The sequence below is a fragment of the Haematobia irritans genome, chromosome 4 (assembly GCF_050003625.1).
Source record: "Haematobia irritans isolate KBUSLIRL chromosome 4, ASM5000362v1, whole genome shotgun sequence".
NCBI classification, from domain to species: Eukaryota; Metazoa; Arthropoda; class Insecta; order Diptera; family Muscidae; genus Haematobia; species Haematobia irritans.
The window spans coordinates 116584635-116610150 of record NC_134400.1 but is presented as its reverse complement, the minus strand read 5'-3'; the positions used below and the strand labels follow the sequence as shown (position 1 = coordinate 116610150).

Here is a 25516-nt window from a genome sequence, read left to right as displayed (position 1 = left end):
AAACGGAAAAGTTAAAATTTCCTATTACAATTATAAAAAAAGCTAATTATTAAAAATTGAATTGAAAAAACTTCATTTGTAGTTAAATAAAGAAAAAAGTTTACTTGGATCCAAAGATTTTGAGATAAGAAATTTGAGATAATGAATTATTAAAAATTGAATTGAAAACAAGTATATACGGCCGTAAGTTCGGCCAGACCGAATCTTATGTACCCTGACTGTCATCCACAATCGAATTAATTGGGTTGTGGTAATACTTGCCGCCGGCAAGGTATCTTAAAACTCATTAATATCGTCTTCTAAATTGGAAGTTAGTCCATACGGGGTATATGTATATATTAGACAAAACAAGTATATACGGCAGTAAGTTCGGCCAGGCCGAATCTTATGTACCCTCCACCATAGAAACTTCTACGAAAGACTGTCATCCACAATCGAATTACTTGGGTTGTGGTATCTTAAAACTTCTTAACATAGTTTTCTAAATTGTGAGTTAGTCCATACGTGGTATATAACATATTAGACAAAAAAGTTATGTATAGTTACGTCTACAAATAATTACGAATCGACATGGACTTTTGCACGGTACGTAGAGAGCCAGAATTGAAATATGGTGGTCGCTTATATCGGGGCTATATAGAATTATGAACTTGATATGGACCAATTTTTGTGTGATTGGGGATCGATTTATCTGAGGGCTATATATAACTATAGACCGATATGGACCTAGTTAGGCATGGTTGTTAACGGTCATATACTAGCACAATGTACCAAATTTCAACAGACTCGAATGAAATTTGCTGCTCCAAGAGGCTCCAAAACGAAATCTCGGGATCGGTTTATATGGGGGCTATATATGATTATGTACTGATATGGACCACTTTTGGTATTGTTGGTTAATATCATATACTACCACCACGTACCAAATTTCAACCGGATCGGATGAAATTTGCTTCTCTTAGAGGCTCCGCAAGCAAAATCGTGGGATCGGTTTATATACGTAATTATGGACCGATGTGGACCAATTTTTGCATGGTTGTTAGAGACCATATACTAACACTATGTACCAAATTTCAAGCTAAATTTGGGGGTCCGTTTATATGGGGGCTATACGTAAAAGTGGACCGATATGGCCTACTACTTGTGCCAAGTTTCAAGTCGATAGCTTGTTTCGTTTGGAAGTTAGCGTGATTTCCACAGACGGACGGACAGCCGGACGGACGGACATAGCTAGATCGACTCAGAATTTCACCACGACCCATGGAGTCTTAGACCAATATTTAGATGTGTTACAAACGGAATGATAAAGTTAATATACCCTTAAGTTAATATATACCCTACCTTATGGTGGAGTGTATACAAATAAAATAAAGAATATCACTACACTCAAAAGTTTACTTGGATCCAAAGAATTTTGGTATTGATTCCGAGGCAAAGTTTTTGTGATATAGTAATAAAGCTATTTATGTACAAACAAATGCCAGCTTAAAAATCCAAATTATAACAAAGAGTTCAACGTAAAAACTATTTCTTAATTCCGAAACAACTTTAAACCAAAGATGAAAAATCCTCAAAATAAATTTTAGTCTATATTTGAAGTTTTTTTTATTTTAAATCTAAAGCTTCAATATATCAGTTAAATTAAAGATGATTTCTTAGACTCAAAGCTATTTTGTTTGCGTTAAGGAAAGCTTTCCTTAGTTCAAAGAAATTAGGTCAATATTTTTTTCCAGTGTGAGAGGACATTTTTGGAAATACTTTTAAAATTGTGCCTTTAGAAGAACTTCCAAATTGTTTGGCTTGGTTGGGAAATTCATTCATTCATTGTGCACACAATTCCATGAGTATTTACAGTGTATTCACGGCTGCATGACGTCATGACTCACAAAAAAATATGATCTCAATTCGATGTTGTTGCAATCTTACTTAGCTTTTGAGTGATTGTTTGTTTGGTTATGGCTCCCAGTTGCTTGTTGTTGGATGTGTTACGGGGGAAAACAAAAGGAAATTTCCTACTATGCCACTTTCCGCATCCGCTTTGACGATGATATGCTGCTGCAAAAACAAGAGCAGTAAATGAAAGCAATTGAAAGAGCATACATATGGAGCCACCACAAAAACACTATATCGGTCGGCATTGACGTTATTCTCACATCATTCACTCACCCGTTCGTTCATTCGGCCATGCCCACCGAAACATTAGAGCATCCGTATGTGAGCATGTGTGTCAGTGTGTTTTTGTTGTTGTTGTTTCTTTTTGCTATTATGAATGCGGATGTTTGTGTTCCACATTTGTACTTGTGTACTTGCTCCACTAATGATTGTCACTTTGACATCTCAATTTACTCTCTTCCTCTGCCACGCTTTGTAGGCGCAGGCATCGGAACGCCGCCATACTCTCGCCTGATCATTGATCCAAGCCGTCAAATATTTATTGACATACTAAAGTGATGCTGTGTTTTGCAGTCAGATTAGTTGCCATTGCTCCCAGACCCAAGCTACACTGAAAGAACAGCTTTCGATTGGCAGGAATAAAATTTTACACAAATAATGTTTTCTTTTGTCTTTAAAAACGTAATAACATACCAAGAGTCCATTTTAAAATAGGAAAAAAACACTACTAATATACTCGCTGGAATTGTCGTTGTCGTATTAAAACAAAAAGTTGCGGACTTGTCAGGTACAAATTGCTTTTTCTATTGCTCCAAGAAGTCGAATCGGGAGTTTGATCTATAAAGGAGTTATGTCGATATAAACTAGCTCATTTGGATTTAAAATACATTCAGATTTTAAATATGAATCAAACTAACAACACGAAGTCAGTTAAGAAAATAATTGAAAATAGGTACGTTTTAAATAAATAATAAAAAATTAAATAAATAATACGTTTTAAATAAATAATAAATTTAATTCAGGCCAAAAACCTTTATTGTTAGCACCTAATGGTTTTTTTATACCCTTCACCACTACTGTGGTACAGGGTATAATAAGTTTGTGCATTTGTATGTAACGCCAAGAAATAGTGGTCATAGACCCATCTTTTAGTATACCGATCGTCTTAGAATTAAATTCTGAGTCGATTTAGCGATGTCCGTCTGTCTGTATATGTAATTTTGTGCACAAAGTACAGCTCGCAATTTAAGTCCGATCGTCCTCAAATTTGGCATAGGGCCGTTTCTTGGGACAGAGACAATCGCTATTGGTTTTGGAAACAATCGGTTCAGATTTAGATATAGCTGTCATATATATTTTCCCCGATTTGGTCATAGTTAGCGTGTTGCACAGCCGATTTTCTTGAAATACCGTACATCCAAATATTTTATGAATATCGAAAATCTTGCAAAATATCAGCCAAATCGTTCAGATATAGATATAGCTCCCATATATATCTTTCGTCCGATTTGAACTTATATGGCCTCAAAATCCAGGGTTTTGCCGTGATTTGCTTCAAATTTCGCACAAGGAGTACGTTTAATAGTATCGGTAATTGTGCTAAATTTGGTTGAAATCGGTTCAGATTTAGATATGGCTGCCATATATATCTTCCGTCCGATTTGCACTCATATGACCAGGGGGGGGGGGGCAAAGTTATACTCCCATTTACGTGACATTCCGCATAGATAGCAGAATTATTATTCTAACTATACATTTCAAATTTAGTCAAAATCGGTTCAGATTATATAGCTCCCATATATACGTACACCAGAGATGGGGAAATAAAGGGTGATACGGTCAAAATTTGGTCAATATAAACTTGACGTATTTCTTTTAATTTTGCCTTTAAAAAACCTGAACATCCCTCATTTTGAAGGTGTGTGTGTAGAATGTTGATTTTGGAATTCACTCTTCAGTTGTCAAAATGCCGTCCAAGCAAGAAGAGCAGCGTATCAAAATTTTGCTCGCGCATCGCGAAAATCCGAGCTACTCGCACGCTAAGCTGGCAAAATCGCTAAAAGTTGCCAAATCAACCGTTACAAATGTAATTAAAGTGTTTGGGGAACGTTTGTCGACAGCCAGGAAGTCTGGGGGGAAATCGAAAACCGGAAGCCGCTGAGACGACAAAGAGAGTTGCCGGTAGTTTCAAGCGACTGTACACGACGAAGTTTGACTGCGTGGTAATGGACGACGAAACCTACGTCAAAGCCGACTACAAGCAGCTTCCGGGACAGGAGTTTTATACGGCAAAAGGAAGGGAAAAGGTAGCAGATATTTTCAAGCACATAAAACTGTCAAAGTTCGCAAAGAAATATCTGGTTTGGCAAGCCATCTGTACCTGTGGCTTGAAAAGCAGCATTTTCATAGCTTCCGGGACTGTCAACCAAGAAATTTACGTGAAAGAGTGTTTGAATAAACGTCTGCTGCCTAACTCGTTTTTGTATTCCCTTTTTTCGGGTCATTGAAATATGAAGGGTCATTGAAATAAAAAAATATTAAATGGGCTGGACTACCAGTTAGCATTTAAGAGAAAACATTTCATGTAATATTCTTAGATAAGAATCAATTCGCTAAGAGTCTGTAAATATGTCTTTTATCTAAATGATAATTATAATGTAATATGAAAGAAAGGGGAAATAAAAATCAATCAATCAACGTCTGCTGCCTTTCCTGAAGAAACACGGTTGTTCCGTACTGTTTTGGCCGGATTTGGCATCTTGCCATTACGGTAAAAAGGCCATGGAGTGGTACGCCGCCAACAACGTGCAGGTGGTTCTCAAGTACAAGAACCCTACCAACACGCCAGAGCTCCGCCCAATTGAGAAATACTGGGCTATTGTCAAGCGGAACCTAAAGAAAAAAACTGCTAAGGACGAGCAGCAGTTCAAGGCAAACTGGCTTTCTGCGGCGAAGAAGGTGGACAAGGTGGCTGTACAAAATCTGATGGCAGGTGTCAAGCGTGAGGCCCGGCAATTCGGATTTGGAAAAGCGAAAGCCTAACTGAATAGTTTTCCTGAATTTTATACTAATTGAACTTGAAAAAGAAATTTAATTTGATTTTTTAAATAAACGATTTCACCGATTTACACGCATTTTCCCTTGACCAAATTTTGACCGTATCACTCTTTATTATACAAATTGTATAGATATATTATACAAATTATATATATATATATATATATATATATATATATATATATATATATATATATATATATATATATATATATATATATATATATATATATATATATATATATATATATATATATATATATATATATATATATATATATATATATATATATATATATATATATATATATATATATATATATATATATATATATATATATATATATATATATATATATATATATATATATATATATATATATATATATATATATATATATATATATATATATGGATATATATAGATATATATGGATCGCTCGATTTTCCCAAATTTTGCCATAATACTTTTATTTACTAACCAATGTTACTCAAATTTCAATTTTTGATATAATAACAGATCGTATTTAGACTTACTTGTAGCTCTTACAAAATAATATTTTCCGATTTTTATAAATTTGGATTTATTACCCACAACTAATAGAGCTTTTTTAACAATGGACTCAATATTAGTAGCGTACTAACTCTGTAGGTGCAAAATCAACTATAGGTCCTAATTTTTGTTCAGATTGTGATAAAACTCCCATAAACATGTGTCTTCTAATGTTCTTAAATATGGAAATGCGGTTTATAATCAAAACCTATACCAATGTTAACCGGCAAATGCTAATTGTTTTCTAATTCAGTAGGGATGTTTAGGGTATGATATAGTCGGCCCCGCCCGACTTTCTATCTTACTTACTTTCTATCTTACTTACTCATTTACGTGAATGAGACATTTCAATTTAAACAAGTATATACGGTCGTAAGTTCGGCCAGGCCGAAGCTTATGTACCCTCCACCATGGATTGCGTAGAAACTTCTTCTAAACACTGCCATCCACAATCGAATTACTTAAGCTGCGGTAACGCTTGCCGATGGCAAGGTATCTTAAAACCTCCTAACACCGTCTTCTAAATTGTATGCAAGTCCATACGTGGTATATATTAAATCAAAAAAGATCGATTAAATACGTATATAATTCAGTTTGACAACATTTTCTATAGAAATAAAATTTTGACAACATTTTCCACAGAAATCAAATTTTAACAAAATTATCTATAGAAATAAGATTTTCAAAAAATTTTCTTTAGAATTAAAATTTTGACAAAATTTTCTATATAAATAAAGTTTTGATTAAATTTTCTATAGAAATGAAATTTTAACAAAATTTTCTATCGAAAAAAATTTTAACAAAATTTTCTATAGAAATAAAATTTTGACAAAATTGTCTATAGAAATAAAATTTTAACAAAATTTTCTATAGAAATAAAATTTCTGTTTATAATATAACCATGATTATGAAGCGATATGGACCAATTTTTGTGTAATTGTAGATCGGCTACATATAACTATAGACCGATATGGACCAATTTTTGCATGGATGTTAGATACCATATACTAACACCATGGTCCAAATTTGAACCGGATCGGATGAATTTTGCTCCTCCAAGAGGCTCCTGAGGTCAAATCTGGAGAACGGTTTATATGGGGCCTATATATAATTATGAACCGATGTGGACAAAATTTTGCATGGATGTTACATATCATATACTAACACCATGGTCCAAATTTCAACCGGATCGGATGAAATATGCTTCTCTTAGAGGCTCCGCAAGCCAAATTTGGGGATCGGTTTATTTGGTGGCTATATATAATTGTGAACCGATGTGGACCAATTTTTGCATTGATGTTAGAGACCATATACTAACACCACGTTCCACATTTGAACCGGATCGGATGAATTTTGCTCCTCCACGAGGCTCCGGAGGTCAAATCTGGAGAACGGTTTATATGGGGTCTAATATATAATTATGGACCAATTCTGGCACGGTTGCTAGAGATCATATACTAACATCATGTGCCAAATTTCAACTGGATTGGATGAAATTTCCTTCTCTTAGAGACTCGGCAAGCCAAATCTGGGGATCGGTTTATATGGGGGCTATATATAATTATGAACCGATGTGGACCAATTTTTCCATGGTTGTTAGAGACTATATACTAACACCACGTTCCACATTTGAACCGGATCGGATGAATTTTGCTCCTCCACGAGGCTCCGGAGTTCAAATCTGGAGAACGGTTAATATACCAACATCATGTACCAAATTTCAGCCGGATCGGTTGAAATATGCTTCTGTTAGAGGCTCCGCAAGCCAAATCTGAAGTCCGTTTATATGGGGGACATACGTAAAAGTGGTGGATATGCCCGTTTGCAATACCATCCGACCTACATCAATAACAACTACTTGTGCCAAGTTTCAAGTCGATAGCTTGTTTCGTTTGGAAGTTAGCGTGATTTCAACAGACGGACGGACATGCGTAGATCGACTCAGAATTTCACCACGACCCAGAAAGTGGTGGATGTAGCCCATTTGCAATACCATCCGACCTACATCAATAACAACTACTTGTGCCAAGTTTCAAGTTGATAGCTTGTTTCGTTTGGAAGTTAGCGTGATTTCCACAGACGGACGGACATGCTTAGATCGACTCAGAATTTCACCACTACCCAGAATATATATACTTTATGGGGTCTTAGAGGAATATTTCGATGTGTTACAAACAGAATGACAAAGTTAATATACCCCCCATCCTATGGTGGAGGGTATAAAACGTTTTGTTTTGAATTGTGCTCTGCTTTTAATTGTTTTTATATTTGGTGGTAACATGTTCCAGAGACGAATCGGATGGATAAAGAATTGCCACTCCGATATAACACGTCTGTGGCGTAATTGGATCAAATTACCGGTTCTACTCCATGCACTAAAACGTAATCTATTAAATAGATGATCTGGCTCCCTGTCCCTAATAATCCTATGTAGAAATAATAAGACACGTATTTTCATGTAGTTCTCAAAATGGACCCCCAATATGTTGGTTGAGAACGGAGTCAGATGGGCATATCTGCTGAGGCCAAAAACGTACCTTACGATTGCATTATTTAAAGGAAACATTCAATTTCCGTTTGCTCCTGGCTCACAACTGGAGAAGATTGACTAATTATCGTAATTAATTATCATAACTATATTGTATTTTAATAGGCAATAAGATTCATATAATCTCTAGAAACGTTTATAAATTGATCCTGTTTGTTTTTGCCCTTTTACTTATGCTTTTTATTTCGTAGCAAAAAATCATTTCTTTTTACCTCATGTGTCATTCATTCATCTTATTTAAACCATAATTTGTACATTCCGTTCTAGTTTAATTAATGTTATTAATTTTTGTTTTGATATAAATCTGTTCGCATATAATCAAATGCCTGTACTGTAAATTATAGGACCTTGAGTCTTGTTGTGCAGGAACCAAATTCAATAAAATAAAAAAAAATTGTTAAAAACAATTATATACAGCAGTAAGTTCGGCCGGACCGAATCTTAAATACCCACCACCATGAATTATTATAGTTTCCTTCCAAATTCCATGAGGATTTGATGACAGATATTCTCCTAAGCAGAGCAGTACAACCAGTACACTTCCCGAAGATAAATTTAAGGATTTTACATATGAAAACTATAACAGATTCGGGATTTATAAGAACCATTTTTGTTTGAGTTTTGGAGGCATTATTAACATCTCTTGTAAGTGTGCAAGAAAAGATGAAATAACGGCTTGATTTGAATTTTGAAATCTGTAGATTTTCACCCCCTTTATTTAAATGATTACGAGAAGTAAAATCTGGAAATTTTACATTCAGTTTCAATTTCCATGATCAGTGCGCATTCTATACCCTCAAGAAGTGAAATCGGTCTATATGGAGGCCATAACAAATGGACCGATAAAAACTAAAACGTTTTTGTGAGTCTCAAATACCAGTATATTTACAATTTCAGGCAAATCGGATAAAAGCTTCGGTTTCTATAAACCCAAGGAGTTAATTCGGGAGATCAGTCTTATGGGAGCTATACTAAAATTTGGATCGATTCTCACCGTTTTCGACACACCTCTTAATGGCCATAAAATACTTCTAGATTTAAAATTTCAAACAAATTGGGAAAAAATACGGTTTCTAGAATCCCAAACAATAAAATACCTCCAGACTTTCAATTTCTAGAAGCCCAAGAAGTAAAATCGGGAGATCGGTCTATATGGGGGCTATATCAAAACATAGACCTACACTCATCGGCGCACCTTTTTATGGTCGTAAAATAATTCTAGATATCAAATTTCATGCAAACTGGATAAAAACTACGGTTCCTATAAGCTCAAGAAGTAAAATCTGGAGATCTTCGAACTTGACCTGCCTGCAGACAAAAGACGAGTTTGTGCAAAATTGCAGCACGATTGCTTCATTATTGAAGACTGTAGCGTGATTACAATAGACAGACAGCCAGACAGACGGACATGGTTGTATAGTCTTAGAATTTTTTTTTAATATATTTGCTCGATTTTGTAATTTGAAGCCATGGGCCGATATAGATCTAATTACAATAAAAACTACTCCAAAATATAGAATACAAAATTATATAATCATTATGACTTAAGACTAAAAATAATAATAATATTATGGGTAAAAATTATTTAAATAGGAAACAATAAAAAACAAGTAAGGAAAGTCTAAAGTCGGGCGGCGCCGACAATATTATACCCTTCACCCCTATGTATATCAATATTTTTGATATCATCTTAACACCTTCAAATTTGTTAGGAACTATATAAAGGTTAATATTCCCATATACAAATATTTAAATATGAACCGATTTGGAAATTTTTTTTTAAACTTTAACAAAATGTCTGGACTTAAAATTTAAATTGGTTGATGACCGGGATGGACCACAATGCATTGTGGAGCACATTGCAATGTTAGTAAAAAATATCGGAAATATTTAAATTGCATAAAATTTAGCAAATCTGAATTTATGATTTATAGGTCGATATATACTAATTAGAGTATAGGTAAATTGGAATCATTTTTGCGAGTTTTCGACTTAACAGTGACGATTTTACAAGGAACATGTGGGTATTTTGGCCGTATTTGCTAAAATCGGAAGAACATATATATGGGGGCTTTGTCTAATTCTGAGCCGACTTTGATTAAATTTGGCACACATTGCTAAGATTTTAATTGAACGCTCAGTGCAAAACTTCAAAATTTTCGAAATGAAACTTTGGCCTCCGTGGTCATGCGAATCTAAATCGGGCGAAAGATATATATGGGAGTTATATCTAAATCTGAACCGATATCAACCAAATTTGGCATGTGTTGCAAGAATGTTAGTCTTACTCTCTGTACAAAACTTCAAGTAAATCAGCGTGAAATTTTGACCTCTGGGGCCATATAAGTTCGTATCGGAAGAAAGATATATATGACAGCTATATCAAAATCTGAACCAATTTCAACTAAATTTGGCATGCATAATAAAAATGTTATTTCCATTTCCTGTGCACAATTTTAAGTAAATCGGAGGAAAATTTTGATCTACCTTAGTCGTATCTGTAAATCGGACGACAGATATATATGGGAGCTATATCTAAATCTGAACCGATGTCAACCAAATTCGGTGTGCATATTTATAATATTAATTTTACACCCTGGGCAAAATTTTACGTAACTCGGGGTAAAACTTTGGCCTCTGGGGCCATAGGAGTGTAAATCGGGCGAAAGCTATATATGGGAGCTATATCCAAATCTGAACCGATTTCACCCAAATTCGGTGTGGACATTTATGTTAATTCTACTTCCTGTGCAAAATTTCACGTAAATCGGAACAAAAGATTGGCCTCTGAGGCCATAGGTGGGTAAATCGGGCGAAAGCTATATATGAGAGCTATATCTGAATCTGAACCGATGTGAATGATATTTTGCATTTACGAGACTCACAAAATATTCGATTATACGAAATTGGGAGAAGATCGGTTGATAAATACGTAATTTCTGACCAGATCGGTTATAAATATATATGACAGCTATATCTAAATATGAGCCGATAAATATGGGAGCTATATCTAAATCTGATAGCTCCCTAAATTTGAAGCAAGTCAGGGCAAAACTCTGGCTTTTGAGGCCATATAAGCCCAAATCGGACGAAAGATATATATGGGAGCTATATCTAAATGTGAAGCGAGTTTAACCAAATTTGGCACACATAACGACAACGTTAAACGTACCTCTCGTGCAAATTTGAAGCAAGTCAGGGCAAAACACTGGCTTTTGAGGCCATATAAGTCCAAATCGGACGAAAGATATATATGGGAGTACAATATCAATTCTACTCTCTGTGCAAAAATTCACGAAAATCGGTAGTAAACTTTGGCCTCTGTTGCCATATGAGTCAAAATCGGACGAAAGATACATATGGGAGCTATATTTAAATCTGAACCGATTTGGCTGATATTTTGAAAGTTTTTCGAGACTCATAAAATATTCGGATGTACTGAATTTCAAGAACATCGGGTGATAAACACGCCAATTATGACCAGATCGGGGATAAATATATATGACAGCTATATCTAAATCTGAACCGATGAATAGCCAAAATGAATAGCGATTGTCTTTGTTCCAAAAAACGACCCTATGCCAAATTTGAAGACGATCGGACTTAAACTGCGACCTGTACTTTGCGCACAAATATACATGAACAGACAGACAGACGGACATGGCTAAATCGACTCAGAATTACCCAAATGGGGCAGAACTCTGGGTATAATCAATTGATTTGCCCTGACTGAGTGACAGAACGTAAAACTACTAACAATAAAAGATAGAGTTCGATTATGAAATACTTTATAAAACAGCAACGTAATTCGAAAATATACAAACTAGAAAAATAACAATTAAGAAAACGATGGACATCTGGGCTCACATGACCAAAGATTCTACGATAGTATATATATCTAACTACCCTATTCACTGTAAGATTCACTCTCAACATGTTACCTTCGCTTGTTCCAGAATAAACCTCGAGGCAATATAAAATATTGGGCATGATAAGAGCATGCGTTAAACGTTCCTTAACAAACCGTGGTAGTACCAAATCTGTATTGTACAATTGCCGAAGACAAGCAGTTGTACGTGCAACCACGCTGTCAACATGAAGGTCAAACGATAGCTTATCATCTAGTATCACGCCAAATATTTTATACTACCTACACAGAAAAAATTTCCGCAGTTAAACTAACGCAAAATTTAACTTATTTTTATTGGAAAAAATTTATTTGCTTGTAGTTAAATTTTATTATTTTTATCGAAATTTTCCACAGCTTAATGAAATCTTACTTTTTCTAAGTATGTCTCAAATATTTTATGAACTAAACGTGAGTATAAAGTTCAATGGCCGTACACATAAGTTCAATATGAACTAAAGCAAAAGAAGATTTTCGTACGATTCCCAAAAATAGTAAGAACGAACTACTGTAGGGTTAAAATGGCCATGATTTAGCCCCAATGATTTTCTTCTTTATTTTTAGTTATTTTTTCTTCTATGAGATAATGTAATTTCGTGAACTGCAGTTAAAAAGTAAAAGAGGGCATTAAAATTTCCTGGTTTTAACAACGCTTTGAGGAACTCTCAAAATGTGGAGTAAAATTTTGTTCAATTTTCGTGCGAGGTAGTTCATTTTTCACTTTTTTTCGGTGCAGGAATTGAATGTTCGTACCATTGTAGCTCAGGTGCACATCCGAAACGTCGCCTCTAGAAAAGAGTAAAGCCTTCGTCTTCGAAGCATTAACACTAAACCTATTCGAGGACATCCATGAGCCATGAGAGATTGTAAAGCCAAATCAATCTTGCTCTGCAGAATAGGAACGTATCGACTAGATCCAGCAACAAGTAGCTGTACATCATCTGCATAAGCGTAACGTTTACACCAAACACTTAAATTATCAAACAGATCATTATCATATAGAACAAATAGAAGGGGTCCCAAAACCGAACCCTGTGGGACACCACTTTTTACAGACAATGTAACAGAAGAAACCCCACCAACATTAACAAATTGATCTCTTCCAATTAAATAGGAATATATTAGCCTACAAGCAGATCTACTAAATCCAAATTTCCTAGACAACTTTTGAATTCGCACAAAGTAGGCAACCCTAACGAACGCTTTCTCCAGATCAAGAGAAACCAAACACCTATGTTGTTATTGGCTAGATATTTAAGAATTGAATCCGTTAGACCCAGCAACAACATAGATGTACTCCTGCCACTTCGAAACCCACATTGACAATCATTCATCAACGATCTACTCTCCACGTTAGAAACGAGTTGCTGTTTCAATACATGTTCAAAGAACTGGGAGCAGTGCTATTGGCCGGAACTCACAGTTATCCCTCTTCCTGATAGGAGTAACTTTTGCCGTCTTCCAGTCTTTGGGGAATATAGAAGTTGTATTGATGTGATTCACAATGTGCAATAGAAAAGGAGATACCATACCAAAAATTGTCTTAAAAAATTTAAGGGAGAAACCGTCACTACCAGCTGATCAAAAAAAAAAAAAAAAAAAAAAAAAAAAAAAAAAATATATATATATATATATATATATATATATATATATATATATATATATATATATATATATATATATATATATATATATATATATATATATATATATATATATATATATATATATATATATATATATATATATATATATATATATATATATATATATATATATATATATATATATATATATATATATATATATATATATATATATATATATATATATATATATATATATATATATATATATATATATATATATATATACTTTATATAGTCGGAATGACAAACTTATTATACCCCCCTCACCATTCTATGGTGGTGGGTATAACAGGTTGGCTAATAAGTCCCCGGTCTGACACATAGATGGCGTCGCTAGTATATAAAGGGTGATTTGTTAAGAGCTTGATAACTTTTTTAAAAAAAAAAACGCATAAAATTTGCAAAATCTCATCGGTTCTTTATTTGAAACGTTAGATTGGTCCATGACATTTACTTTTTGAAGATAATTTCATTTAAATGTTGACAGCGGCTGCGTCTTAGGTGGTCCATTCGGAAAGTCCAATTTTGGGCAACTTTTTCGAGCATTTCGGCCGGAATAGCCCGAATTTCTTCGGAAATGTTGTCTTCCAAAGCTGGAATAGTTGCTGGCTTATTTCTGTAGACTTTAGACTTGACGTAGCCCCACAAAAAATAGTCTAAAGGCGTCAAATCGCATGATCTTGGTGGCCAACTTACCGGTCCATTTCTTGAGATGAATTGTTCTCCGAAGTTTTCCCTCAAAATGGCCATAGAATCGCGAGCTGTGTGGCATGTAGCGCCATCTTGTTGAAACCACATGTCAACCAAGTTCAGTTCTTCCATTTTTGGCAACAAAAAGTTTGTTAGCATCGAACGATAGCGATCGCCATTCACCGTAACGTTGCGTCCAACAGCATCTTTGAAAAAATACGGTCCAATGATTCCACCAGCGTACAAACCACACCAAACAGTGCATTTTTCGGGATGCATGGGCAGTTCTTGAACGGCTTCTGGTTGCTCTTCACTCCAAATGCGGCAATTTTGCTTATTTACGTAGCCATTCAACCAGAAATGAGCCTCATCGCTGAACAAAATTTGTCGATAAAAAAGCGGATTTTCTGCCAACTTTTCTAGGGCCCATTCACTGAAAATTCGACGTTGTGGCTCGTTAGTAAGTCTATTCATGATGAAATGTCAAAGCATACTGAGCATCTTTCTCTTTGACACCATGTCTGAAATCCCACGTGATCTGTCAAATACTAATGCAAGAAAATCCTAACCTCAAAAGAATCACCCTTTAGTACCAACCTTCAAATGATTCGTGTCAAAATTTGTCGTCTGTAAGTCAATTAGTTTGTGAGATAGAGCGTCTTTTGTGAAGCAACTTTGGTTATTGTGAAAGAAAAGGGAAAAAAGGAATTTCGTGTTTTGATAAAATACTGTTTTCTGAAGGGGAAAATACGGTGGAAGCAAAAACTTGGCCTGATAATGAGTTTCCGTACTCTGCCCCAGGGAAAGCAACAATAATTGATTGGTATGCAAAATTCAAGCGTGGTGAAATGTGCACAGAGGACGTCGAACGCAGTGGACGCCCGAAAGAGGTGGTTACCGACGAAAACATCAAAAAAAATCCTCACAATGATTTTGAATGACCGTAAAATGGAGTTGATCAAGATAGCAGAGGCCTTTAAGATATCAAAGGGACGTGTTGGTCATATCATTCATCAATATTTGGATATGCGGAAGCTCTGTGCAAAATGGGTGCCGCGCGAGCTCACATTTGACCAAAAACAACAACGTGTTGATGATTCTGAGCGGTGTTTGCAGCTGTTAACTCGTAATACACCCGAGTTTTTCCATCGATATGTGACAATGGATGAAACATGGCTCCATCACTACACTCCTGAGTCCAATCGACAGTCGGTTGAGTGGACAGCGACCGGTGAACCGTCTCCGAAGCGTGGAAAGACTCAAAAGTCCGCTGGCAAAGTAATGGCCTCTTTTTTTAGGATGCGCATGGAATAATTTTTATCGATTATCTTGAGAAGGGAAAAACCATCAACAGTGACTATTATATGGTGTTATTGGAGCGTTTGAAGATCGAAATCGCGGCAAAACGGCCCCATATGAAGAAGAAAAAAGTGTTGTTCCACCAAGACAACGCACCGAGCCACAAGTCATTGAGAACGATGGCAAAAATTCATGAATTGGGCTTCGAATTTCTTCCCCACCCACCGTATTCTCCAGATCTGGCCCCCAGCGACTTTTTCTTGTTCTCAGACCTCAAAAGGATGCTCGCAGGGAAAAAGTTTGGCTGCAATGAAGAGGTGATCGCCGAAACTGAGGCCTATTTTGAGGCAAAACCGAAGGAGTACTACCAAAATGGTATCAAAAAATTGGAAGGTCGTTATAATCGTTGTATCGCTCTTGAAGGGAACTATGTTGAATAATAAAAACGAATTTTGACAAAAAAAATGTGTTTCTCATTTTTAGACCGGGGACTTATCAGCCAACCTGTTAATAGAGTCTTATGGCCAAATTTGGGAAAATCGAGCGATGCATTTATATGAGAGCTATATCTAAATCTGAACCGATTTGGATGAAAATGGCAAATGCTTTTCGATTTAGTAACGTGCAATCAAGAGGAAAATATGTGTTCAATAGGTCCCATACGTCGAGATATTTCACAATGCAATTTGGGGTTTTAGTCATATATGTGTCAGTCGCAGAAGCAAGGTGTTCGGTCGTTTCCGAATACTCTTCGCGTATCTACATTGAGCTCATACCACGAACTCTCTGCTCTTACTATAAATGAATCGATGAGTGTATGATGTGAATCAGCACGCAATTATTATGAATTCATGAATGAAATGCAATTACAACAACTACAACGCCTGCCACAAGTGTTATTCGGCAATAGCAATCAAAGGTTACTTGCTCCTCATAATGTTACCCAGTCTGTCTGTCAACAATGAGTAGCAGCAGTATCTGCAGCAGCTAAATACAAACAACAACAAAAAAAAAACAACAAATCTCGCACATTGTACATAGTCCATGTGTAGGTAATGCCATTCAAGTGACTGTGCTTAAGACTCTGTTATCGTTGCAATCGCTCGTCATTGTTTCAACTACGTATTCTCTCTCTCTCTTCGATTCTCACAAATGGCCTTTTTGCTAATGTGTTTTGTGTTTTTTATTTTATTTTGATGACAAGTTGCCAGCAGTTGTCATTAGTACGCTGCGTCTAGCAAATAACAGCAGCGCTGCAACTATGCCGATTTAAATATAACCAAATCCAGCAGAACGGAAGTGAACTCTGCCACTTTGTATGATTTTCTTTTCCGTTGTTGTTGTTGCTGCTGCTTGTTTTTTTTAGCGGATGCAGTTGACTTCGTTGACTCAACAGAGAGCACATGTGAATTTTGTTGTTGTCATGATTTCTGTCTCTGTCGCCCATGTTGTTGGCTCGACCGCTGCATGCCATTCATAAATAAAGTCAAGAGCTTAGAGCGGGTGTAGCAAGAGACGCAAAGAACAAGAATAACGAAGAAACGAAAAATGAGTCTTCTCGTTAATCCGTTCGTTCGCTCATTCAGTCATCATTTACTTCATTCATTTTTACAATTCATTCATTAACATTGCGTAACTTTCAGCTGCCGATGTTGTTGTTGTTGGCTGTAATCTATGATGGCAGAGATGTAATCATAGATCCATTCACATGCCCTTAATTTTGTACCAACCCAAATGGATTCGGAAATTTTTAACGATTTTTTTTATTTTTTGACTCTTAAGAATTGCTCAATAGCAAATCAACGTATGTTTTTCCAGCTAGAGGTCCGGGACTAAGGAAAAACTAAACATTGATTTATCATTTAAACCACGGGAGCCACCGTGGTGCAATGGTTAGCATACCCGCTTTGCATACACAAGGTCGTGGGTTCGATTCCTGCTTCGACCGAACACCAAAAAGTTTTTCAGCGGTGCCACCTCAGTAATGCTGGTGACATTTCTGAGGGTTTCAAAGCTTCTCTAAGTGGTTTCACTGCAATGTGGAACGCCGTTTGGACTCGGCTATAAAAAGGAGGTCCCTTGTCATTGAGCTTAACATGGAATCGGGCAGCACTCAGTGATAAGAGAGAAGTTCACCAATGTGGTATCACAATGGACTGAATAGTCTAAGTGAGCCTGATACATCGGGCTGCCACCTAACCTAACCTATCATTTAAACCATATAGGTCGAAGGAAATTCCCGATAAATGTACATAGCAAGATTGATTTTAAGCAATTTAATGTTATAGACATGTTAGTAATGTAAGTAGCTGGTCTTAGAAGGAAATGCATGCATCGGTTACTGTGAAAGGCCAATTGCAACAGAAGTACAGTGTGACTGATATGTATTGCAACACAATTTCACAGATGTCACAGTTGACATACAGTATGTCAAGAAAGTCTTTTGACATTGCCAAATATTTCAAATTCCATAAATAATTAAAATATTAAATATTTTATTTTTTTTCAGCAGTGCTGTGTACGTATGTATACTTTGCAAAATACATAATAAAATATTTTTTAAAATTTCAGTATATTTAATTTTGGATTAAAACATAATTTCGATCTTATTGTCACAACACTTTCTTTACATACTGTATTTCTTCTAGTGACACTTAATTTTATTATATACAAACTTACCAAAACATATTGATCTATTGCATTCAGACATAAAGACATATTCGCAAGGGATTTCCAATAAAATGGTCGTGTTTTCTTGCCAAAGAGGTCACCTGAAAACAAGTATATACGGCCGAAAGTTCCGCCAGGCCGATCTTATGTACCCTACTCCATTGATTGGGCACAAAGTTCTACTGAAGACAGTCATCCACAATCGAGTTACTTTGGCTGTGGTAACCAATGTTGCCAATTATTGGGAAGCAAAAAAGGGTAGATCAAGAAAAAAATATAGCAGAAAATAGCTAAATTAAAAAAAATAGCCAGAAAAAATAGCTAAGTGAAATTTCTTTATTTTGGACCAAAAAAATATAGCAAAAAATAGCTAAATAAACAAAAATAGCAAAAAAACAAGTAAGGAAAGTCTAAAGTCGGGCGGGGCCGACTATATTATACCCTGCACCACTTAGTAGATCTAAATTTTCGATACCATATCACATCCGTCAAATGTGTTGGGGGCTATATATAAAGGTTTGTCCCAAATACATACATTTAAATATCACTCGATCTGGACAGAATTTGATAGACGTTTACAAAATCTATAAACTCAAAATTTAAGTTGGCTAATGCACTAGGGTGGAACACAATTTTAGTAAAAAAATATGGGAAACATTTAAATCTGAAGCAATTTTAAGGAAACTTCGCAAAAGTTTATTTATGATTTATTGCTACGATTTCCAAAAATAGTAAGAATGAACTACTGTAGGGTTAAAATGGTCATGATTTGGCGCCAATGATTTTCTTCTTTACTTTTAGTTAATTTTTTCTTCTATGAGATGATGTTATTTCGTGAACTGCAGTTAAAAAGTAAAAGAGGGCATTAAAATTTCCTGGTTTTAACAACGCTTTGAGGAACTCTCAAAATGTGGAGTAAAATTTAGTTCAATTTTCGTGCGAGGTAGTTCATTTTTCACTTTTTTTTTCGGTGCAGGAATTGAATGTTCGTACCATTGTAGCTCAGGTGCACATCCGAAACGTCGCCTCTAGAAAAGAGTAAAGCCTTCGTCTTCGAAGCATTAACACTAAACCTATTCGAGGACATCCATGAGCCATGAGAGATTGTAAAGCCAAATCAATCTTGCTTGCAGAATAGGAACGTATAGACTGGATCCAGCAAATAGTAGCTGTACATCAGCTGCATAAGGGTACGGTTTACAACAAACATTTAAATTATCAAACAGATCATTAACATATAGAACAAATAACAGAAGAAACCCCACCAACATTAACAAATTGATCTCTTCCAATTGAATAGGAATAACAGGTTGGCTAATAAGTCCCCGGTCTGACACATAGATGGCGTCGCTAGTATTAAATGCATATTAATTTTTTTTTTTTTTTTTTGTACCAACCTTCAAATGATTCGTGTCAAAATTTGACGTCTGCAAGTCAATTAGTTTGTGAGATAGAGCGTCTTTTGTGAAGCAACTTTGGTTATTGTGAAAAAAAGGGAAAAAAGGAATTTCGTGTTTTGATAAAATACTGTTTTCTGAAGGGAAAAAATACTATAGGCTCAAAGTTTAAGTTGGCTAATGCACTAGGGTGGAACACAATTTTAGTAAAAAAATATGGGAAACATTTAAATCTGAAACAATTTTAAGGAAACTTCGCAAAAGTTTATTTATGATTTATTGCTCGATATATATGTATTAGAAGTTTAGGAAAATTAGAGTCATTTTTACAACTTTTCGACTAAGCAGTGGCCATTTAACAAGGAAAATGTTGGTTTTTGACCATTTTTGTCGAAATCAAAAAAACATATATATGGGAGCTATATCTAAATCTGAACCGATTTCAATCAAATTTGGCACACATGACTATATTACTAATTGTACTCCTAGTGCAAAATTTCAACCAAATTGGGCCAAAACTCTGGCTTCTGGGGTCATATAAGTGCGGAAAATATATATAGAAGCTATATCTAAATCTGAACCGATTTCAATCAAATTTGGCAACATGACTATACTAGCAATTGTACTCCTTGTGCAAAATTTCAAGCTAATCGGGATAAAACTTTGGCTTGTGGGTCCATATAAGTGCATATCGGGCGAAAGATATATATGGGAGCTATATATAAATCTGAATCGATTTCAACCAAATTTGGCACGCATAGCTATAATGCTAAATATACTCCCTGTGCAAAATTTCAACCAAATTGGGCCAAAAATCTGGCTTTTAGGACCCTTTTAGTCCATATCGGGCGAAAGATATATATGGGAGCTATATCTAAATCTAAACCGATTTCAATCAAATTTTGCCCACTTGACTATACGACTAAGTGTTATGTTTGTACGAAATTTCAAGCAAATCGGTATAAAACTCTGGCTGCTGGGTCCATATTAGTGCATATCGGGCGAAAGATATATTTGGGAGCTATATCTAAATCTGAACCGATTTCTTCCAAAATCAATAGGGTTCTATTCTGACCCAAATTAGGAACATGTGCCAAATTTGAAGGCGATTGGACTTAAATTGCGACCTAGACTTTGATCGCAAAAATGTGTTCACAGACAGACGGACGGACGGACGGACATGGTTATATCGACTCACGGACCCACCCTGAGCATTATTGCCAAAGACACCATGTGTCTATCTCGTCTCCTTCTGGGTGTTACAAACATATGCACTAACTTATAATACCCTATTCCACAGTGTGGCGCAGGGTATAACAAATATGGGAAACATTTAAATCTGAAGCAATTTTAAGGAAACTTCGCAAAAGTTTATTTATGATTTATCGCTCGTTATATATGTATTGGAAGTTTAGGAAAATTAAAATCAATTTTACAATTTTTCGACTAAGCAGTGACGATTTTACAAGCACAAATGTTGTTTGACCATTTTTGCCGAAATCAGAAAATCATATATATGGGAGCTATGTCTAAATCTGAACCGATTTCAACCAAATATATAGATATAATGCTAATTTTACTCTCCGTGCAAAATGTCAACTAAATCGGAGTTAAAAGTTGGTCTCTGTGGTCGTATGAGTGTAAATCGGGCGAAAGCTATATATGGTAGTTATATCTAAATCTGAACCGATTTCAATAAACTTTGGCACGCAAAGCTACAATGCTAATTCTACTCCCTGTGCAAAATTTCACTTAAATCGGAGTAAAAGATTGGCCACTGTGGTCATATGAGTGTAAATCGGGCGATCGATATATATGGGAGCTATATCTAAATCTGAACCGATTTCACTAAAATTTGGCACACTTGACTATAGTACTAACTGCTCTTTTTGTGCAAAATTTTAAGCAAATTAGGGTAAAACTCTGGCTTCTGGGGCCATATAAGTCCATATCGGGCGAAATATATATATGGGCGCTATATCTAAATCTGAACCGATTTCTTCCAAAATCAATAGGGTTCTATTCTGAGCAAAACACATACTTGTGCCAAATTTGAAGTCGATTGGACTAAAACTGCGACCTAGACCTTGATTACAAAAATGTGTCCACAGACAGACGGACATGGCTATATCGACTCAGGAGCCCACTCTGAGCATTTTTGCCAAAGACACCATGAGTCTATCTCGTCTCCTTCTGGATGTTGCAAACATATGCACTAACTTATAATACCCTGTTCCACAGTGTGGCGCAGGGTATAAAAACTAGCGAATGAAATCGATATTTCGATGTGTTACAAAGGAAATGACAAACTTATTATACCCCCGTCACCATTCTATGGTGGTGGGACATGGGACAAAAAATGGTGAGTGTCGGGTCATGTTTTGGTATAGGCCCCATATAGAGCGATCTCCCGATTTTGCTTCTTGAGCTTCTATAATCCGCAGTTGTCTGAAATTGGAAATCTAGTGGTATTTTCGGGCCATAAAGGGGTGTGCCGAAAACGGTGAGTATCGGTCCATATTTTAGTATATCCCCCATAAGAACGATCTCCGGATTTAATTGCTTGGGTTTCTAGAAACCGTAGTTTTTATCCGATTTGCCTGAAATTGTAAATATTCTGGTATTTTAGGCTCACAAAAACGTGTATCGGATTAAGTTTTTATGGATCCATTTGGTAAGGCCTCCATATAGACCGATTTCACTTCTTGGAGGTATAGAAGGCGCACTGATCATGAAAATTGCTTGAAACTCAATGTAAAATTTCCAGATTTTACTCGTCGGGTGAAAATCTACAGATTTAAGATTTCAAATCAATATATTATTTTATAATTTTCATGCACACCTACAAGAGATGTTAATGATTCGTCTAAAACTCAAACAAAAATGGTTCTTATAAATCCAGAATCTGATATGGTCTTTATAGGTAAAATCTTTATATATATCTTCGGGAAGTGTACTGGTTGAACTGCTCTGCTTGATCTGTCCTCAAGCCCACCTTAAATTTCAAAGGAAACCCTAATATTAGATTCATGGTGGTGGGTATTTAAGATTCGGCCCGGCCGAACTTACTGCTGTATATACTTGTTTTCATGTTACCTTGGCTGGATACTCGTTCAACTTCAGCTTTTGCTCAAGGCAAAGAAAGAATACTTATAGTAAATTCAGCTAATAAAACGAAAGTATTATTGACAAGGGACCTCATTTTTATAGCCGAGTCCGAACGGCGTTCAACATTCCAGTGAAACCACTTAGAGAAGCTTTGAAACACTCAGAAATGTCACCAATATTGCTGAGGTGAGATAATCCACCGCTGAAAAACTTTTTGGTGTTCGGTCGAAGCAGGAATCGAATCCACGATCTTGTGTATGCAAGGCGGGCATGCTAATCATTGCACCACGGTGGCTCCCAAGTCAGTATTGAAGTGTTATTTTAATTCAATCAATTGCTCAAGAACTCTGCTCATTGTCAATGATTTCAAATGAGATATGCTCAGCAACAAATAAAAAAGGCAGCCCTTTGTTGCTCGGCTCATTTGCTTAAGGTTGCTACAAAATTTTGCCCGACATTTGCACCATATACAAAATATCCTTTGTTTCATCCTTTGCTGTCCAATCTTTTAATTCTACCTGATGATCAAAAAATCTCAAATTTTTTGTTTGTAGAGGGAATATACTGGCAAAGCATATCAAATTTCAACTGGATCGGATGAAATTAGCCTCTAGGCTCCGGAAGTCAACTCTGGGGATCGGTCCGTATGGAGGCTATATAATTATGGACCGATATCGACCAATTTTTGCATGGTTGTTAGAGGAAACATACGAACATTGCATACCAAATTTCAACCGGAGCGGATAACATTGGCCCCCCTCAAAAGCTACGGAAGTCAAATCTGGGGGTCGGTTTATATGGGGGATATTTATATTTATAATTTGTGCATGATTGTTAGGAGACATATACTTATATCACGTACGAAATTTCAAACGGAACAGAGAATGAAGCCTCCGAATCGCGCCACTGAATATGTCGACTCATCTCGACTCAAATTTAGCCGCCAATTAATCAAAAATGTCGTTTTAAATCCGAAAAATGTATTTATAATCGTCGTATTTTTTCCAAAATTGTTAACAATCCACCCCAAAATCATTCATTTTCAAGCTGCTATAATAATTTTGCAAACATTTAGCTCAGAAAATTTGAATGAAATGTAAATTTGATTGTAAGATTTGTGGTACAACTAATATCATTACCATTCGAATAACTTCAAAATGATTTTATAACGCCGCCGAATGAACCAATTTATTTTGGCTTAGCCGTCAAGCCGCCGCCGCCGGAGTCAAAAAATTAGTGTCCGCCGCCGCCGCCGACAAAAATGGTTCTGCTCCGGAAGTCAAATCTTATATGGGACCTATACCTAAAAGTCCTCCGAAATGGTCCATTTGCAATATCGTCCCACCTACATGAATAACAACTGTTTGTACCAAATTTCAAGCCGATAGTTTGAGTCGTTCGGAAGTTAGCGTGATTCAAGCGACAGATGGACATCGCTAGATCGAGACATGCGACTCGACTTTCACTATCAATATTCCGCTATGACAAATTTAGTATACCCCCATCCTATGGTGGAGTGTATAATTAACACCTTCTATTGGCCAGCAGAATTAAAGTTCCACCAATGGTGATAATGTGGATTGTCGCTCCTGCTCTTAATCATCCACCATGGCCTCGATCGGAACCAAATTTCGCATTTGTTTTAGTTCTGACCAGCAACATACAGAACATACAGAAATATATCAACAGAAAATGGTGCAAGTTATTTGAATAGTGCAAGTTATTTGTCGAAAAAAATAATAGATCCATTCCAAAAAAATTGCGATTTTTTGAAAATGTGCGATCAAAAGTTGCAGATAACGTTACACACAAAAAATGTTTTTTCTGATTCAATCACGAAATTAATTGGTCTAACTAATTTTTTAATTGAAATGTATAATAATATCTATCACAGTTTTAATTGGGAATAAAAAAATACTTGATTACAAAATTAATTGCTCATGAAAGAAAATTTCAATTAATTTTTTAATTGATTCAATTAGAAATTTAATTGATGTTGTTTGCAAACCTCAATAATTTTTATACCCTTCACCACTACTGTGGTACAGGGTATAATAAGTTTGTGCATTTGTATGTAACGCCAAGAAGGAAAAGTCGGAGACCCATCGTTTAGTATACCAATCGTCTTAGAATTAAATTCTGAGTCGATTTAACGATGTCCGTCTGTCTGTCTGCCTGCCTGCCTGTCTGTCCGTCCGTCTGTCTGTTCATGTATTTTTGTGCGCAAAGTGCAGGTCGCAGTTTAAGTCCGATCGTTTTCAAATTTGGCATAGGGGCGTTTTTTGGAACGCAGACGATCGCTATTGATTTTGGAAAAAAATCGGTTCAGATTTAGATATAGCTGATATATATATTTATCCCCGATCTGGTCATAATTGGCGTGTTTATCAACCGATGTTCTTCAAATTCAGTACATCCTAATATTTTATGAGTCTCGAAAAACTTTCAAAATATCAGCCAAATCGGTTCAGATTTAGATATAGCTCGCATATATATCTTTCGTCCGATTTAGACTCATATGGCAACAGAGGCCAAATTTTACTACCGATTTTCGTGAAATATTGCACAGAGAGTAGAATTGACATTCTATCAATGCTTGGTAAATTTGATGGAAATCGGTTCAGATTTAGATATAGCTCTCATATATATCTTTCGTCCGATTTGCACTTATATGGCCTCAAAAGCCAGTGTTTTGCCCTGACTTGCTTCAAATTTTGCACGAGAGGTACGTTTAACGTTGTCGTT

The 25516-nt window shown here is 35.8% G+C and overlaps 2 long non-coding RNA genes across 2 annotated transcripts in view; one reads left to right on the top strand and one right to left on the bottom strand.

Moving 5' to 3' along the window:
* LOC142234939 (uncharacterized) overlaps positions 1-25516 on the top strand; it is a 92239-nt gene that overhangs the window by 39263 nt on the left and 27460 nt on the right. The gene's annotated exons all lie outside the window — the stretch shown is intronic.
* On the bottom strand, positions 1568-2398 carry LOC142236680 (uncharacterized). Its single transcript, XR_012722154.1, has 2 exons — positions 2167-2398; positions 1568-2055 (listed from the first exon to the last, which is right to left on the bottom strand). It is a non-coding gene; the product is annotated as an uncharacterized LOC142236680 (long non-coding RNA).